The sequence below is a fragment of the Taudactylus pleione genome, unplaced genomic scaffold (genome assembly GCF_031769625.1).
Source record: "Taudactylus pleione unplaced genomic scaffold, aTauple2 ptg000095l, whole genome shotgun sequence".
Lineage (NCBI taxonomy): Eukaryota > Metazoa > Chordata > Amphibia > Anura > Myobatrachidae > Taudactylus > Taudactylus pleione.
Window position 1 is genome coordinate 347363 of NW_028284497.1, and position 17184 is coordinate 364546.

Here is a 17184-nt window from a genome sequence, read left to right on the forward strand (position 1 = left end):
AATTACTTCGTCTGGGGCTATCCAATTAGCCTCGATGCCAGCACTTATTGGGGATTTTGTTTCGCCTGCTTCAGGCAGGCGAAACCAAATTCACGATGAAAAGCCATTTTTCTCCCGATTGCGGAAGTGAAAATACATAGGTCCGCGACTTTTCTCGGATCCTATGTGTTTTTGTGAGAAAAACAGGAAATTTTCGGACATAAAAACGGGGTTTAATTGGATACCACAAAAAAAAAAATCGTCAAAAAAGATCAGAAAATCGCAGAGAAAAAAAAGTATTTTTGCGCCCTAAAATTTTTCTCTGCTAATTGTATACCGGCCTTAGAGTTTTATTAGCTTGGATAAGTTTTACTATCCACTGCCAGTGGAGATCAATTCTATCTCATCAGATTTTATTGTGAGTTGTGAACAGAATTACTACGCTGCAAGCACTCACAGTTGTACAATGACTGCAGTCCCTCTTATATCACATTCTAGGCAATTTAATTTATTCTGCACACAGCAACCAATCATAGATCAAGATGAGGGAAGCTCAACATAGGCTCTGTGGGATTTGCACTCCTGGAAGTATTATGGGTAATGAGAGCAGGAAAAGAAGGCACTCTACCAGAGTGCATTATGGGACACAGGCCTGGGAGACTGACTGAGAAGGGGTTTAGTGGAGCAGATTATGGCACTGTAATATAGGGGGAGGTGAGGGACAAATACAATAAAGGGGGAGGTGTAGAGGAGTACGTGGCATTTTGGGGGCAGGACGTCGAAAGTAATTAGAGAACACATGAAGTGTACTGGAAGGTGTGTTTGGGCAAACAGGTAAGAAGAATGTAACATCGTATTTAAGGGAATGAAACCTAGTCTGACAGTGGAGAGAACACAACCTCATGGCTAATTTCCTCCTTTGCGCGGAAAACCAATGATTCCACATAAAGTGTGGAATCGATGGGTTTTTCCCACACCTTAACCCCGCTGGTGTGTTTTGTCGCTGACTTTCTTCAGATGTCCACCTCTGGGAAATGACGCGCTAGGTAAACTCTGCATCTAATTGGATTTCCCACTTGTGTAGAAATAAAAGGGAGGGGGAGGGGGCGTGGCCTAGCTGTCCTGCAGAGAAGTCGCACTTTCATGGAGCTCTCCCTCCCTGAGCCATAAACAGGCACAGACACCTCCTATTCCTGCCCTCTCTGTCCCCCATATTACTCCTCGCTCTCCCCCCTACCTCTGGTGACTGTTCAGCGGTTTCCACGGCACCGTCAGCAGCCGCCACCCGGTGAGGCCTACTTCCCGCCCTACAGCCGCGGGCTAAATTTCCGGCCGGCGTGCCGTAACAGTTTGGCCGGCATCTCCACGTGGGTGTGCTTGGACCGGACCTCCGTCCCAGCCTCTCTTCCTCTACCTCTCCCCCTGCCTCTGGAGACTGTCCCGCGGACCCCGCTGCTCCCTCACCCGCCGGCAATCATCTGAAACGGCTTTGAGGCCTTCCTCCTCCCCTGCAGCCGCAGACTAAGCTTCCGGTCGGCGTGCCGCGATAGCTTGACCAGCACCTGTGTAGCTGTGCCTGCTCTGCACCACGAGATCCCGCCCCCTTACCTTTCCTCTGCCTCCAGAAGACTGCCGCGCGGCTTCCTTACCCACCGACGACCATCAGGAGAGGCCTACCTCCTGCCCTGCAACCGCAGGCTAAGTTTACAGCCACAAGTCTGTGCACCTGGCGCTCCCAGACCGGACCCCTCACCTCCCCCTGCCGGATTCTGCCCTGCGGCTATTACAGCCTCATCAGTCACCGGGACTTGAACCGAGGTGCGGTGGCCGCGGACTGGACTCCTGGCCGGCGCGCCATTGATTATTGGCTGACACCTCTACACCCGCTGCCGACCATGTCTACCCCACAGCACCCAAGGTGAGCTATCCCCCAGCATCACCCGTCCCCTGCAGCTCCTGCAGAATGCTATCACAAGCCACAACTAGACCCTGGCTGGGTCACCCAAGACCACCCAGTGAGCTGCATACCCACTGTTCCCACTTACCTGCATTCTCCACTTACCTTCTCCTTTACACTGAAAGTACCCAGATCTGCCATCATTTCTGGGTCCTCCTTGCTCTCCCCCTGCACACTTGGGTTCATACATTTGATATTCTTCCTGCTGGGACCGTTGTGACTTTGGTGCTCTTGATCCCCATGAAAGCAGACGCCATGGCTGAGATGTCTCCCTTCTAACTTCAATTTACCTGCCCCTCTTGATCCTGAGATACACCTGCGGAACACTGCCTTCTCCTCTCCCTCATACTTCTCATCCGCCCTCTACATCTTCTCTCTAACATGCCTAGAGCTGGGAAGAAATCCTCTGGAGGTGACCTCCTTCCATACCTCTCTCAGCAGAAAACTTCATCTAAACCCAAACACAATAAGCCTGCATCCTCTCACGGACACTCTGACTCGGAAGATGATGACCTTGGACCTCTTACACGTCGAGACTTTCTTTACCTCCTAAAGGAAATGAAAGATGTCAAAGCCTCTGTTCAAGCCCTTCACTCACTAAAAACTGATGTCGCGGAGATTGGGGAAAAAAACGATCAGCTGGAACATCGCATGGAAGAAGTAGTCTCATTCCAACAAACTATGGATACGAGCTTCCGTCATATACGTCAGGATATCACTCAATTACAAGAAGCACAGGAAGATCAAGATAACAGAGCGCAAAGAAATAACCTTAGAATCCGGGGAATCCCAGAGGAGGTTGAACCTACCCATCTTGAACTCTATCTCAAAAAACTTTTTACACAGCTCTCCCCGGGGACCCCTGAAGATCATCTTCTTCTTGACCGAGCTCACCATGCATTACGTCCTTGCCCACAAGATCAATCTCAACCTAGGGATGTAATTCTTAGGATGCACTATTTCACCGCCAAAGAAGCCATCATGAAAGAAGTCCGTAAACTTCCTACAGTAACTTACGACAACTCTACCTTACAAATTTTGTAAGACCTCTCTCCGATTACCTTGGCTAAACGCAAAGACTTCAAGCCCTTCACTTCCATGCTTCGTCAAAAAGATATCAAATATCGTTGGGGATTTCCATTTCGTTTAATGGTCTGGTACCAAGGTAAACTGCTCACAGCCAAATCGCTTTCTGAAGCTCGTCTCTTGCTCTCTACTTTGGGCATCACCCCAGATGGAACTGTGCATGCGACCCTGTTTCCGTTACCACAGAGACCCCCCAGAGTGGATTCCCGTCAGCCTCCACGTTCTGAATGGACAACCATCCCCGCTTCATCCTCACCATCAGCTATACCCTCTGGGACTTGATTCATTTCACCAGGTTTATTTACTATTTTTCAAATTTTTTGTATTGGACCCATCGTGGTCTTGCTCCCTCTACTGAGGGATTATCCATGTTTTGTCTTTCTTTTTTCTTACGAAACCTAAGAAATCTTTATTATTCCGTAATCTGATATATCAGTTTGTTTCTATATCAAAATATATTTTTTTGTTGCATTAATATTTTATTATTATGCTACCGTTAGTTAATATTTATTTATTTATTTTTTATTATTATCTCATTTGGTTGTTATCTTATATGTTCTTCTTTTTTTTTGTTCTCTGATTTTAAGGTATTTTCTTTTTTTTATTTTTCTACTTCCCCTTTCTTCTTCATACATCTGTTCCGCATATTTTGCATTAATGTTCAATATGTTTTTTTTTAGTATCTCAGGCCTTTCAAGAGGGGCCTTTTCCCATCCCAAATACTTATGTTGACTTTCCCTGTTGTTCGGCCACGCCTCCCTAGGGTTTATAACCCTTTCGCTGACCTATGTGCTTACTGTCACATAGTATCCCTTCCCACTGTCAGCGCTATCGGTCCTGGCCTATTTTGCCAAGTGACCACTCACCCTGCCCTTCCCTTTCAGTTTTTTCCTTGCCCCATCCCTCTCTTCCACTGACCACATATTACTCTCTCTTATACACTACATTTCCATTCTCTCCTGTGTTTCTAATGCTCTCTTACTATGCTTTTTACTCCAGGTTTGCCACCCATGGGTCTTCGCGTCTTATCTTTTAATGTGAAGGGGCTCAATAGCCCCCAGAAGCGAGGAAAACTTTTTGCTTCTCTTAAACTACATCAAGGTGATTTAGTTTTTCTGCAGGAAACTCATTTTCTGCATAATTCCCACCCAGAACTCCGTTCCAGGACATACTCTGATACATACCACGCCTGTGATCATACTAATAAAAAGCGTGGGATCGCAATCCTTTTTGCTCATCACCTCACCTTTGAACTTTCTGATTCACTTGCGGATAAAGAAGGCCGCTTTCTTGTCCTGGTGGGTAAGCTTAACAATAGACTGTGCACTCTAGTAAATGTTTATGCCCCTAATCAGGGTCAACATATGTTTTTTTCCAAATTAGACTCTATTATTTCTAGGCTCCGTCAAGGTGAGCTTATTGTTGCTGGGGATTTCAACACAGTTCTGGATAATGCCCTAGAACGTTCTGCTCCTGTGGCCGCATCTTCTCCCCCTCCAGACTCTCGACATTCACGATCTCTCCACAACCTTATGCGATCTCAGCTCCTTTATGATTCCTGGAGAATCAAAGAACCATTTGCTCACGAGTATACGTTCTATTCCCACCCACACAAATCATACTCCCGTATTGATATGATCCTGCTCAGTCATGAATTCACCTTACATCTCCAGTCAGTTCAGGATCACCCTCTCGTTTGGTCTGACCATGCTCCCATTTCCATCGATATCTCTGGTCTATTGCCTCATCCTCGTCCCATGACCTGGCGTTTTAATGATTCTCTACTTAACAATCCAGAAACAGTTTCTTCTATTAAATCTCATATTAAAGATTACTTTGATCTTAATGATCACCCAGATGTTTCTAGAGCTACTCTCTGGAGAGCACATAAAGCAGTGCTACGGGGGCACCTGATCAGCATGGCATCACGGAAAAAAAAAGAATCCCTTACTCGGATCAATGAACTCTCTCTTCAATTACACACTTTGGAATCTCTGCACAAATCCACCCCCACTCCTGCTAACTTAGTTGCCCTCCAGCAGATCAGGTCTAAACTTGATCTCCTTCTCTCTGAACAGGTGGCCAAGCGCCTTCGATGGCTTCGTCAGACTTTTTATGAAAAAGGTGACAAAGCAGATAAAATCCTTGCGGTTCGTCTTCGTAAGGCCAGAACCCACAAAAATATTATTTTTATGCGTAATTCTCATGGTCAACTGATTCATGACCCAGTAAGCATTCGAACTGCCTTCCAGTCTTATTACTCTAATCTCTACAACCTCACGGCCCCCTCAGATCCACCGCCAATTATCCCTACTTCCCAGTTAATCTCTGACTTTCTTGCCAAGTCCCAATTACCACGTCTGTCCACTAGTGCTCTCAAACATCTTAATGCTGAGATCTCATCCGATGAAATTGAACAAGCCATACGTTCCCAAAAGTCCGGTAAATCCCCCGGCCCTGATGGGTTCACGGCAACACACTATAAGAAGTTCTTGGATCTACTTGCCCCCCACCTGCACATCCTCTTTAATAATGCATTTCGAGGTACCTATTTCCCCGCTGAAATGTTGGAAGCCAGAATCATTGTGATCCCTAAGGCGGGCAAAGATCCGCTTAATTGTGCCAGCTATAGACCCATCTTCCTCCTTAATTTAGATCTAAAGATATATGCTAAGATTCTGGCAAACCGACTGAATACCCTCCTTCCCTCCCTGATCCACTATGACCAGGTTGGGTTTGTCTCAGGCCGTCAAGCTAGGGACAACACTAAACAGGCCATTGACCTTATTCATATAACGAACTCCAGGAGATCCCCTACTATCATGCTCTCTCTTGATGCTGAAAAAGCATTTGATAGGATCTCCTGGGGTTTTATGAGAGCCGCCCTTGAGGCGTTTGGCTTCACGGGTGACTTTCTCACGGGAATATTAGCATTGTACTCAGCCCCTTCTGCCAAGGTTCTTATTAATGGTGTCCCCTCTAATTCGTTCTCCATTACTAATGGTACCCGGCAGGGCTGCCCCCTATCCCCTCTTATATTTGCTCTCGTGATAGAACCACTTCCCTCCCAGATCAGATCTCACCCAGATGTATGGGGTGTGCAGGTGGGGCGCACTCACTCCAAGATTTCTCTCTTTGCGGACGATATCTTGCTTTCCCTAACCCAACCACAGATTTCCCTTCCTAACCTTTTCACCGTTCTGCGATCCTATAGTGCTATCTCTAATTATAAAATTAATTACTCTAAATCAGAGGCCATGTTACTCCACGTGCCCCCTCCAATTACTTTAAGTTCAAATGGCAACCCAAACGGATTCGATACTTGGGGATTTATCTCACCTCTCGCTATGATCTTCTCTATCATGAGAACTTTCCACCTCTTTTTTCCAAAATGCAAGCTGATCTAAACTCTTGGAACCGTCTTATTATTTCCTGGCTGGGCAGGATCATATCGGTTAAAATGAACATCATACCCAAATGGCTCTATTTGTTCCAAACACTCCCTGTTGCTGTACCGGCCACCCTTCTCCGAGATATTCAGAAAGCTTTGGTCCATTTTATCTGGAACCACAGACCCCCCCGAATATCGGCCAACGTTTTGAAGAAACCGGTTGATGCTGGTGGCAGAGGCCTTCCAGATATTAAACTCTATTACCTAGCCTCCCATTTCTCGCAAATTGTTACCTCTTTTTCGCCCCCAGGATCCACTTCCTGGCTAGACCTAGAAGCTGCCTATATTACCCTTCCTGACCTTACCTCCATTTGGGGCCTTTCCCCCTTGCAGCGCCCTGTCACCATTAAACAACTTATTGCCCTTAAATTTAATATCTCCCTCTGGGACCGACATTCACTCAAATTGAATCTTACCTCCTCCATTTCTCCCCTAACTCCTATTTGGTTCAATTCCATGTTCTCTCCTGGGTCCTCTGTTAAAAAAGCATACTTATGGTCCAAAGCGGGCTTTAAGTTTCCTGTAGATTTCTCCACACAGGGCAAATGGTTGTCTCTACCAGAACTCCAAATACAATGTCCAGCCCAAATATTAAGCCCCTTTGATTTTTTTCAAATTAGTCATTTTCTGCGCTCTCTACCTTCTGCATCGGTACTCAGAGAACTTACGCCTTTTGAACGCCTTTGTAAATATTGTCCCCTAACCAAAGGCCTGATTTCACAACTTTACTCTATTTTTCTTGACATAACTTTTCCTTCCCCAAGATCTCATGAGGTTGCGTGGGAGACAGATTTAGGCCTTCCTCCAGAGGAGGAAACCTGGGAGGAAATCCGACTTAATATTGCTAAATGCTCCATCTCCACTAAAATTAAGGAAACCTCATACAAAATATACTACCGTTGGTATTATACCCCTGTACGACTCCATCAGATGTTTCCCTCCTCATCACCTGACTGTTGGCGGGGTTGCGGCCATAGAGGCACTATGTTACATATTTGGTGGACATGCCCAAATATTATCCCCTTCTGGGATTTGGTTACTGACCTTTTGAACTCTTTGTTGGAATCCCCAGTCACAAAGGATCCCTGGGTATTTTTGTTATGCTGCTCACCACCAAATCTTCATAGTTTCTCAAAGAAATTACTTGTGCATGTTCTTTCGGTGGCCAAATCTCTGGTAGCTCTTAATTGGAAAAATACCTCCCCACCGTCTCTTTCTGCGCTTGAACGCCAGATTTGGCATATAGCTGCTATAACTTATTACCTCCATGGTAGAGGACATGTTTGCTCAAGTATGGGCTCCCTGGCTTTCTGTTGAGCATAGACATCTACCCCCGTCTTTCTCTGGGAGGTGACGTGTATGGAGACCCATGGAGGGTAAGCACATTTTCTTCTTTAGTTTAAGATGAAATTTTTTACTCCATTTATTTTTGTGGTCATTTTCCCCTTCCCTTTCCCTCCCCAACCCTTTCCTCCCCCCCAATGGTTTCTGACCTATGACTGTTGTCTCATATATAAGTACTTATTTGTATTGATAATTTGGTTATCGATTTATTTCTGCTGTCACCATTAATAGACTGATATCTGTTTTGTTTTTTGCTTTAACCGATTCAATTTTATTTTTGATTGTGTAAAGCTGTTTGATATTGGTATTGTTTATCGTTTTGCTGTCGGTGACACGGTTTTGATGTTTATTTTTCTGTTTTTCTTGTTATGATTGACCATCCAAAATAAAGAATTTGAAATAAAAGGGAAAGAATGAGACAGACAGTATAAGGAGGAAATGGAATGTAGGAAAGGAAAATATCTCGTAGACTAGAATTGCCTTCCCCAATCAAATAAGACTAGGGGATACATTTATTAAGTGGCGGCTTTGTGTCTGTTTTAAACCGACAGCTGTAGACTGTGTGTTTGTGTCTAAAACAATGTGTATTTACTATACGTCAGTTTTCAGTGTCAATTGAAAACCAATGGCAATTTTGGTCAGTTTTATTGTTGGTTTTGACTATTCTGATGAAAATAGACCACAAATAGATGAACACCCTAGCGGTTTTCTATAGGGTAAAACATACTTCATGCAGAGAAGTTTGGTGAGTGATACTGCAATTTCTGAAAGTAGTCTTGTTGTTTTCTGTGTAGTCTTGCCTGAGTTTAAAGTTTTTTATTTTTTGTCTGTTGTCATTCTTATCAATGTTTTTTGTGTGTGTGCCTGTGATGTGTTTGTTAGGAGTGTAGTGTTAGTGTAGGTTTTATTTTTCCATGTTTGTCTTGTCTTTCTTCTTTGTGTTATTTGTCATTCGTTTAGATGGAGGGGAAGAGGTCAAGGAGCAGAGAGGACCCACATGCACAAACCCTGAGAACCCATCCCCAGTCTCACTTCCTAAAAGGAAACAATAATGTCCAATTATTTGCTGACATTAAGTTTACATTTCGGCATAATCACCATGAAATTGTTTGTTAATGATTCTATGAAAAATATGTTAATGCGACAAACAATATATTTTAGAAAAGGTACACCAAATGTGTTATACTTGTTTTGTGCAATGTTTCAGCTATATGAGGCAACATTACTGTATTTTTTATTTTGCCATAACAAAACACAAAGGAAACTGTCAGTGGGTAGTCTATTATTTGGGTGTGTTGGCCACCTGTGGTCGGTTTGCAATCCGTTGTTTAGTAAATCTGTGGTTTGTATACATGTCTATGTAAAATAATCAATAGTTGGTCTGATGCTCTAAAGTTAGTCATTTGGTCGGTTTTCCGTCGGTTTTGCCTTTAGTAAATGGACGGATTGCAAAACTGACGGAAAATGTCCCAAAATAAACAAAACCAATGCTAAAATAGATAGATAATTTTATTTATTTATCTATCTTCTATTTATCTCCACCGTAGGTGGAGTGAGCTCTAGTGTAGACATTTATTTCCCCAAGCAGAGCTTTTCAATAAAATCCTGCAAAGCCATAGGAGCATGTGCTGGGATAAGTTTGTGTTCTGCTCCTAAACAGCAATGGCAGGAACCATAAATCTATTGTAATCTACTAGCAGGTCTGCTTAAACTGTCATCTCCCTTTTATATAGCTATTAAGATAACGTCCACAGCACTCCATAAAATTATAACTCTAGAGCACTAGTCTACCAAAGTTTATTCTTTAGCATTTTCACATAAACATTAAAGGAGATAAGATTAGCTAATAACAACCCATCTGCCAACTAGCACAACAGTGAGTGTGTGACCAGGGCTCATGGTGCTTTTGTGATAGACATTCTCACCCTATATACCCTCACTGTTTATGGCCAGCTCTAGAAACACCAGGAATGGGTGTGTACAATGTGGGTACGTTTATAACAAACCATATGTATGTATGATATATATGTGTTTTGGTATTTACTCTACATTTAAAGATTTTGAATGTTAATACATTTTGAATAAAAATAGTGGCTATAAATTCCTTCTGGGTATTACTTTACAGAAACACTGCTTATTTTTACAGAGGTGCGAGCAAAAATATGCAATGTTTCGTATCAGTAATAATATCCCATGGGGATGCATTGCACAAGATATCTATGCAACTTTTCACTTAGGGTCTGATTACGGAGTGGATGCATTTGCAGCCAGGGTTGTGTTTTTTTGCAGCGTTGCAATGAAGGTTATATGCATTGCTCGAAGTGGGGCGGTATGCGGCGGTATGACATACCACCACTTCCCGCCACCACTTAATTTTTTTTGTATCAGCGCTGGGATCGAGTATGGGATCCCAGCGCAGGAACAGTAGCAGCATTGTGTAAGATGTGTCCCGCTGGGGACACATCTCAACAATAGGCAGTCAGTGCTGGGACGGAGCCGGGAGCATCGGGTGCAGTTTAAAGTTGGCGCTGGCCGCCAGCCAATCCTGGCTTGCGGACCAGCTGCCAATAAAGAAAAGGGAAGCTTCTCTTACCTCTGGCGCGGCTACGAACTAATCACGGCTTGTCAGCCAATGAGAAGCTGCCGCTTCCGCCCGGCGCCGGATTTGAAAAGCCGTCCTTTCTTTTGAGTGGCAGCCGATAGCCACCAGTCATCCAAAGTTACCAGCGGCATGGATCCCTGACAAGTCAGTTCACCCGACGAGCTGGTTCAGGGGCGGGACATCTACTCTGCTGTCGGTGCTCCTGGACGCAGAAAAAAGTAAGACGCCGCTCAGCTGCTGTGACTCTCTCCTGTTCAGGAGCCTCAGCCACCCATAATTCAGCCTAGACAGGCTCCCCATTGAGGAGACCCTGGAGGACAGTCCACAGGTCAGGGGGGAAGAAGGGGTGTGTATTGTGCTGCTGGGGGAGTATTCAAATTTCCATACCCCCACCTCTAAATTCTCACTTCGAGCACTGGTTATATGTAATTACTAGGTTATATGTAAATGCTAGTTTCAGCCTCCCCCTCGTGCACTAGCGAGGACTGGACTGTGAAAGCCATGAGACGCCCACTTTCAATATCCGTGGACAGTATAACTCTGTCAGTACTTAGGAACACTCCACCATCAGCGCACCATTGCGTCTCTTGTACTCCGGCTAAACATGGCCTCTGTGGCTGCGGCTCTGCGTTTGGGAATGCAGCCGCGTTTAGTGACACGTCCATGACACTCTCATATCGCGCCCTTGAGACGGCCTTTTTTTGCGTTCACTTCAGGTCACAACTCAGGAACACCCATGGTTGTGCCTTGACAGTTATAATGCCAGCGCCTTTTTGCGCATGCGCAGTAACATATAATCGCTCGACTGCGCACACATCGGCATTGCGTACCCTTAATTGTATTTCCCTCTAAGTTTTCCTTTATGTCTGAAATGTGGCTGTTTGCAGCATAATAGCACAGTACATCTCTACTTAAAGGACCATTCCACTTTTAGTGGTGATTTTATTAATGAAACACGATTCACATGAATTGAATTTGGTGAATTCACAGCTCTCATAACAGGAGTATTAATGTCCAGGAGTTTGGCATCTTTGAATATCTGGGAAACAATGCACCGGAGTGGCTACCTGGATATGCCAGAAAATCAATGGGGTGTGAGATCTACTACAAGGCACTCTTCACTTACAGTATGATTGCTCCTTTGTCCTAGTTTCTTGCTGAGAAGGACAACTTTTATAGACAAAAAGCTGGGGCCAAACTAATTTAATGTCACTATTTTTTTTGACTGCCACCTCTCTGAACCTTCCAATCCTACCTATGGAGGGGGGAGGGGGCGCTCTTAGGGAGTGAAGGGTGGTTCTGGGTGAAAATATGGAGTTACCTAGGGTAAAGTCTCCTCTTGTGGTAGCTCCATTGATCATGGTTCCCTTACCAGATTGACTGCACCCCTTCCGCACTCTTGTGTTTTTACATTTCTTTTTGCACTTGGTGGGAATAAAAGCATTGATTCAGGACTTTAATATAATAATAATAATAATAATAATAATAATAATAATAATAATAATAATAATAATAATAATAATAAATAATAATGATAAAAAATTAGTGCTGGGAAAATGAGAATGATAATGAGCAAATCTGACCGATTGACCAGAGGACCTGTCTCCCTTACACCAGCTGCTTGAGTCTGCACTTTGAATGGTAAAATGTGTGCTTCCAACAGTAGAGGGCACTCTGTGTTTATTAGAATGATATCACATATGTGCAACATCTGCAGCTAATAGGGTTATATAAATAAGGTTACTGTAATACTTTAAAAAATACATATATTCCTTTGTTGCAAATACAATTTTGACTCTCTCTCTCTCTCTCTATATATATCTATATATATATATATCTGAACACGCTGCTTTTTTTGACTTTTTAAAAGAAGTTTAATCACCCTGTAACAATTGTTGAGACAGCCAATTCTCATGCCAAATTGTAATTTGGCTGTCTCAACACTTATGAGGTGATTAAGCTTTTTTACATTTTTGAGAGAAAAGCTGTAAATGCTTACTTTTTTTTAAAATTGATATCAATTTATTTTACGCTTATTGCTGAAGCATTTGTGCACCCTGCTACATGTTTCACCAGCAATATACTCTATATATACTATATATATTAAAATTAAATCATCTGCTTAATATTGTGTAGGTCACCCTCATGCTGCCAAAACACTCTGACCTGTTAAGGCATGGACTCCACAAGACCTCTGAAGGTTTCCTGTGGTATCTGTCACCAAGACGTTAGCAGCAGATTATTTAAGTCCTGTAAGTTGCAAGGTGAGGTGGGGCCTCCATGGCGCCGACTTGTTTTTCCAGCTCAACCCACAGGTACAAATGAGGGGCCAACTCATGATGCCAAACTCAGAGGAATGCTCCTCCAGCCATAATCTGGTTGCTACAGACCTATGTGGTTGAGCATTGTCATGCTGAAAGCGTGCTCTCCTGAGTGAATGCCTGAAAAACTGGTGCAAATGATCCACAAGAATGGTTACACAATGTTTGCCGGGCTGTGTTGTCTGCAGATGTATCAGGGTCCTAATGTGTGCCAGCTGAAGACACCTGACACCATAACAGAGCCGCCACTACCCTGGACTGTCCCTTGTTCAAATGCAGGGTTTTCTGCGCATGTGTAATTGTTTTTCTGCCTGAAACAAAACCTCGACACATTGGACCAGGCTACACATTTCCAATCATCATTCATCCAGTGGCGGTGTTCACGACCTTCGTGGATGTGCTGAGCCTTGTGCCATGAGGTCAGTAATGGGACCTGAGTGGGCTGTTATTTGTGTAATGTCACATGTTGGTCATATGTTACAATGTGTTCCAGACGCCGTTGTCCATGAGTTTTCGGCGGCTACAGTGCTGTTGCAAGCTGGATGTCTTCCGTGACGTCATGTAGTTGCTGTACACCCTTGAAATTGTTGCATGTAAAAATCCAAATTTCATGTTTATTTCGGAGATGGAGTGACTCATCTCTCTGGCACGTAATATCAAGCCTCATTCAAAGTCTATATTTTTATTGTTATCTATTTAAAATCTTATATACTTTCAAAATATTGGTGAAATATTCAAATATACAGTATAGATGTGTAAAGATCAGAAAACAGTGTATTAAAATAATTATTAAACTATAACGGCTGCTGTCTTAATGATATGATCCTGTTCACATGAGGTTGTGCTCATTATAATTATTTTATAGCCATTTGCAGCAGAGTATGAAAAGTGTCAAACTTAACCATATATAATACGGGATATCCTGTCCCTAAAGTTTTAAACTCCAGCTGTAGGCATATGAATCCTTATATTTGCTGTTTGTGTGCCATGTGTCCATACATAGTTCTCTTTATTAATAATCTCATAATCCAGATATATTGTAGGAAGATTATTATGTCCACAATAGGATTTTTATGTGGATCAGAGAACCTAGTCTATGTCCACACACGGTATAGCTGGCTGGCACAGTGATCAGGAGATCTTAATTTGTCTCCTCACTCTGTCAGTATGTTTGTCACTACTACACAAAAAAAAAACAAGCGCCACAAAGGGGTGTGAATCAGTAATTATGATGATGAAAATCAGATGTGTAGGAAGCTGCCCTCCACCTGGGAGTATGCCACCACTCCCAATTGGCACAAGGAAAGTGCCAGAAAACTAAATCCTATATTCTTTGTAGTATGTTTGTCACTCACTGCAATCAGGTTACAGACAATAACATTGTATTGCTCTATGTTCTCAAGTATGGTAACAAAATAGTGTATAGGGCACAATGTAGCAATATAATCTAAGCACAGACAGGACTCATAATTATAGCAGCAGTCATGCACAAGCCAACGGCCGTTTCACCATTAGCTTTTTCAAGACTCTAAACCAGCGATTTTCAACCTTTTTCAACTTGAGGCACAATGCGCAAGATTTTAAAATTGCTAAGGCACACCATCCGGTGATGCGGCGTGCGTGACCAATTTTTTCGAGGCTCTATCATAAATAATATAAGTGTAATTATTTATGATAATATAATATATGTTGAATTTTATTCTAATATACACATTACATTTTATTTATTGAATAGGGTATCATCATTATAGGATATCACAGGATTTAATTATATTAAGGAGATTCTCATATTCACATTTTTCTATAAATTAACAACATACTAACACTAATTTATTATTTATTATACTCTTACAGAATTTTGCATCTATAAGCATTAAATCTATATGGAAAAGAAATAGTTTGAATTTTAAGGTCTATAAGATCTAAATATATTTTATTATAGTTTATTGAAATACTGGGACATATTTGTGATTGACAGAACATCCCAACCAATGGGAAAGAAGCAGGGGGGTTAAAAGACATAAGAAGTGATGGCTCTGGTTAGAGCAGTGGCTTTCAACCGCTGTGCCGCAGGCGGTTGTTCAGTGTGCTGCACTGCCTTCTGAGCCGGCAGTCAGATCCGCTGATCAGTACTGCAGTCAGTAAGGCCCGGGCAGCACTGCCGCTGAGCTCTTCTGGGAAGCTCAGGCATGCCCGGGCCGTGACCTCTAAAGACGTGGCGGCGTGACGTCAGAGGTCACGTCCACCCGCTCACTTAGCCAGTCATCCCATCTGCTCAACCAGCCTGCCCGCCCGTTTGTTTCACCAGCCAGCCGCCCGCACTCTGTTCACAAGCCGGCCCACCCACTCACTTAGCCAGTCATCCCGCCCGCTCAACCAGCCTGCACGCCCGCTCCACCAGCCGACCTGCCCGTACTCTGCTGTGCTGACAGCTCTGCACTATCCACCGATGAGGCACAGGTAGGTGCCAAAAAATGTGTATTTACTCTTAAATAAATATACAAGGGGCTAATGTGGGAGCTAGTGTGACTTGTTTTTGGGGGGAGCAATGTGTTTTTATTTTTTCTGTAGGGGTCAGCCAATGGTGTGGGGGTTATTTGTGTGGGGAGCAATATGGTTTATACTTATTCTGTGTGGCCTGGCAATGGTTTTTTTAAATTTGTTTCTGTGAGGACCAGCCAATGTTATTTGTTTCTGTGGGGCCCAATGTATGTGTTTTATTCCTGTGGGGGACAATTTATGTGTTTTATTTATCTGGGGCCAACGTGTGTGCATTTTATTCCTGTGGGGGTCAATGTATATGTATTTTACTCCTGCGGAGGCCAATGTAGTGTGTTTTTTTTATGTGGGAGCCAACATGTATGTTTTTTCATTGGTCACGCATGCCGCATCACCGGATGGTGTGCCTTAGCAATTTTAAAATCTTGTGCAGTTTGCCTCAAGTTGAAAAAGGTTGAAAATCGCTTGGTTAGAGCCTTGAAAAAGCTAATGGTGAAACGGCCGTTGGCTTGTGCATGGCTGCTGCTATAATTATGAGTCCTGTCTGTGCTTAGATTATATTGCTACATTGTGCCCTATACATTATTTTGGTAGAATACTTGAGAATATAGATCAATACAATGTTATTGTCTGTAACCTGATTGCAGTAAGTGACAAACATACTGACAGAGTGAGGAGACAGATTAAGATCTCCTGATCACTGTGCCAGCCAGCTATACATCATGTCATGTGAACAAAATTAGCACTATAGCATTTATATGGAAGGAGGTGAACAGGATTAAGACAGCAGCAGTTATAGTTTAATAATTATTTTAATACACTGTTTTCTGATCTTTACACATCTATATACTTTAATATTTCACCAATATTTTGAAAGTATATAAGATTTTAAATAGATAACAATAAAAGTATAAGTTTTAATATTTGTTGGTTCAGAGTGCACTCTATTAGATGCTTTCTTTTTTCTTCTCCTTTGAAATCATTTGGTCTAAGACTCATAGCATCAGGGTAGCACCATATATCCATATCTGCACTATAATGATGATAAGTCTAAAAATATGTTATATATGATATAAGGATATAGAACCAATAATTGGATTATTAATATTACAGGTCCTCTAAATACTGGTGCGGCTTTGTCCTAATGTACATCCTCATTCAAAGTCTGCCTCTATATAGTACTTCAAATTCAAAAGATACCATTTCATGTGGGGAGAGGGGTGTGGTGGCACGTACATGGAATAGAAGCAGCTATCTCAGATTTTCTGGCACATGAGTGTGTATACACTACAACTCGCTCGTTCATTTCAATACACCCCCAGATTTCTCTGTAAAGGATGAACCCCATACGTGTGTTTTGCACAGAAATAAAGCCACCTGCATTCCCTGCAAAGCCACACTCCCTAAGCACGAGGCCATGCCCCCTAATTTCAGGTGCATGGCTGCACCATGCGCAAAGGTCTCACTTCTTGAAGAAGTTGGGAGTTATGCTAACAGCCGGATGTCTGATCCCTGAAAATAAACAAATTACGCCCGCAAGATCAGGAGGTGCTCGTAGTGATATCAGATACATGCCTCGTGCTCTGAAACAGATTCATCAACACATACACAGTGGAGAAATTTTGGTGTTCGCCTTATATTGTGATACTGTGAAAATGTGTACAGTGGTCTCGTAAATGGCTCACAGGAAGGCGTTATCTATCGAAAAGCGATCTGCCATAGTTGCTATGAGAAATGCAGGGCATAGTTTGAGTGAAATTACTTACCTGAAGAAAGTATCTCTTGGTGGTGTGCATTGTACCCTCAAGAGATACGCCGTAAACAACAGTGTACGTGATTGCCCATGACCTGATGACCTGGACAACCTCGGGTGACCACAAAACAGGAGGACAAATTAATCAGATACCAAACACCTCGTCAGCTCTGTGCTGCTCTGATGGAAACA